Raw genomic sequence first — 3,463 nt, 5'->3', positions numbered from 1 at the left:
TAGACCCTCAGAAAAAGTCCCCTCACCATATATTAATTAAACAGTGAAACATACAGAATAAAGAAAGAATAGTAAGAGCAGCAAAGGAAAAAAAAGCCAAGTGACTTATAAAGGCAGACCCATCAGAATAACACCTGACTTCTCAATGGAGAAGTTGAAAGCCAGGAGGACCTGAACAGATGTCATGCAGACACTAAGAGACCACGGATGCCAGCCTAGACTAATATACCCAGCAAAACTTTCAGACACCAGAGATAGAGTTAACAAGACATTGCAAGATTTAAACAATACCTATCCACAAATAAAGCCCTACAGAAAACACTAGAAGGAAAATTCCAATGAAAGGATGCCAGATACACCCACAAAAACACAGGCAATAGATAATTCCAGAGCAGTAAATTCCATGGAATAGAAATACACATACACTACCACCAAAAGATAACAGGAATTAACAATCACTGGTCATTAATATCCCTTAATATCCATGGACTAAATTCACCTACAAAAATACACTGGCTAACAGAATGGATAGGAAAGCAGGACCTATCTTTCTGCTGTATACAAGAAGCACTCCTCATCTTCAAAGGCAGACACGACCTCAAAATCAGAGGTTGGGAATAGTCTTTCCAATCAAACGGTCTTCAGAAGCAAGCTGATGTAGCTATCCTAATATCCACCAAAATAGACTTCAAACTAAAATCCAATAAAAGAGACCATGAAAGACATTAATACATACTCTCCACAGGAAAGATCCACCAAGATGAAGTTTCAATTCTGGACATTTATTCCTCAAATACAAGGGTACCCACATATGTAAAAAAAAAATTAATAAAGTTAATTAATAAAGTTAATTAATAAAGTTAATTCCTCCACTGTTGGTGGGAATGCAAACTTGTACAACTTCTTTGGAAATCAGTATGGTAGTTTTTCAGAAAGCTGGGAATAAGTCTTCCTCAAGATCCAGCTATATCGCTCTATGGAATATACCCAAGGAATGCTCAATCATAACACAAGGAAACATGCTCAACTATGGTCATGTCAGCATTATTTGTAATAGCCAGAACATAGAAACAACCTAGATGCCCCTCAACAGAAGAATGGATAAAGAAAATTTGGTACATATACACAATGGAGTGCTACTCATCAGAGACAAACAATGACCTCATGAGGTTTGCAGACAAAAGGGATGGAACTAGAAAATATTATCCTGGGTGAGGTAAAACAGACTCAGAAGGACAAAGATCGTATGTACTCACTCATAAGTGGATACTAGATGTAAGGCAAAGGATAACCAGACTGCAATCCACAGCTGCAGGGAGGGTAGCAAGTAAGGGAGAACCTAGGAAGGACACATGGTTGGCCCAGTGAAGGACAAATGGATGAATCTACATGAGAAAACTGAGGGTGAGAGGGAGAATGGAGGGCAAGGGACAGGGGAATGAGAACATAGAGGAAGGGGAGGTTAGAGTTGGAACAGGAACAGTGTGGGAGAGCAAGGAAAGAGATACCATGGTAAATGAAGACACCAGAGGAATAGGGAGAATCAGAGTGCTAGGAAGGTTCCCAAGAATCCACAAGGGTGACTCAACCATAGACTACTGGCAATAGTCAAGAGTGTGCCTGAGCTGACCTACTCTGGTGATCAGATAGCTGAATACCCTAACTGTCATCAAGAACCCTCATCCAGTGAGTGATGGAGGAAGCAGATTCAGATCCATGGCCGTGTCCCAGGCGGAGCTCCAGGAATCCAATGGATGAGAGAAAGGAGGAATTCTATGAGCAAGAATTATCAACACCATGATTGAGAAAAGTACAGAGACAACTAACCAAACTAGTGGAAACACACGAACTGTAGACTACTATCTGAGGAGCCCCCATAGTACTGGACTAGACCCTCTGGAGAAATCAGATGGATGTTTAGCCTTAACTGTTTAGGAGGCCCCCAGGCAGTGGGACCTGGACTTGTCCCTAGTGCATGAAGCAGCTTTTTGGAACCTAAGGCCTATGGTGAGACACTTTGCACAGCCTTAGTGCAGGAAGGAGGTCCTTGGACCTGCCTCAATTGAATGTACCAGGCTCTGCTGACTCCTCATGGGAAACCTTGCTTTGGAGGAGGTTGGAATGGGGAGAGTGTTTTGCGGGAAGGCCAGGAGACTGGAGGAGGGAGAACAGGGGAATCTGTGGTTGTTATGTAAAATGAATAGAAAATCTCTTGAACTGTGTGGGAGGCACCCAGGCAGTGGGACCCAGACCTGTCCTTAGTGCATGAGCTGGCTGTTTGGAACCTTGTGCTTACACTTTGCCCAGCCTGGAAGGAGGGGACTGGACCTGCCTGTACTGAATCCAACAGGTTGAATTGAATTGAATCCCCAGGGGAGCCTTAGCCCTGGAGGAGATGGGAATGGAGGGGAGGATCTGGGGGGATTGTGGGTCAAGGGCGGGAGGGGTGGGTAGGGAAACCAATTGCTGATGTGTAATATTAAAACGCAAATATAATAAATGAAAAAGGAGAAAAATTATAAATCATTTCAAAAAAAAGACAGAAATGTAAGTATTGCAGAATCAGGAGTTGTTGCGTGAAATAGAGGCCTCTGGATATCACATGGTAATTACACACACAAGCTCACAATAACTATGGATCCTTGGACAAGATGTGCACAAAATAAGGCTGTTAGTTGGTCCAGCATCTAGAGGAGATGGGCTGCACTTGTCCAACCAACCTGAGATACTTAATATATATATATATATATTTTACTTAATGAATAATGCTCAAAATTTAAGACTTTTTTCAATGTTGTTTTGAAAATTAGAACACAAAAATGGTCTAAAATCTACAGTACAAAGGTCACAGTGGTATAATGAAATCTACCACTGGCATTTTGCCAAGGAAGATAAAGTTAACCTGTTTTTTAAGTACTTGTTTTGTGACCACAGAGCAGAGCTATTTTCAGCCTTGATCAAAGAAGCCTCTGTCCTAAGTTTGAGGCATTTATTGCCTAGATCCATGACTACCATGACACTGAGAACAAATGGCTGCTGAAGACTTACCCCAAAACAACATGTGTGTGTGTGTGCGTGTGCGTGTGCGTGTGCGTGTGCGTGTGCGTGTGTGTGTGTGTGTGTGTGTGTGTGTGTATACAGTGCAGTTTGTTTGGTTGAAAAGTCACAAGCTATGGTTACCAGAGTCAGAATGGGCTTTCTTAGAGAGAAGAGGGCATAGGACAGGAGAAGCCAGGTCTGGCAGAGAGGAGGGGTGCAGAGAGAGGGGCAAAGAGAGAAAGAGAGTGATGGGGGAGAGAGAGCGGGAGAGTCAGGTTGCAACACACCTATGCACACAGACCCACATGCAAATATTTCACACACACACACACACACACACACACACACACACACACACACACACAGTGTGCGTGCTGCATCCAAAGGAACATAGAAAGAGACAGCTTGAATGAAGGCAGGAACT

The sequence above is a fragment of the Onychomys torridus genome, unplaced genomic scaffold, assembly GCF_903995425.1.
Source record: "Onychomys torridus unplaced genomic scaffold, mOncTor1.1, whole genome shotgun sequence".
NCBI lineage: Eukaryota > Metazoa > Chordata > Mammalia > Rodentia > Cricetidae > Onychomys > Onychomys torridus.
Note: the sequence above shows the minus strand (reverse complement) of the source record.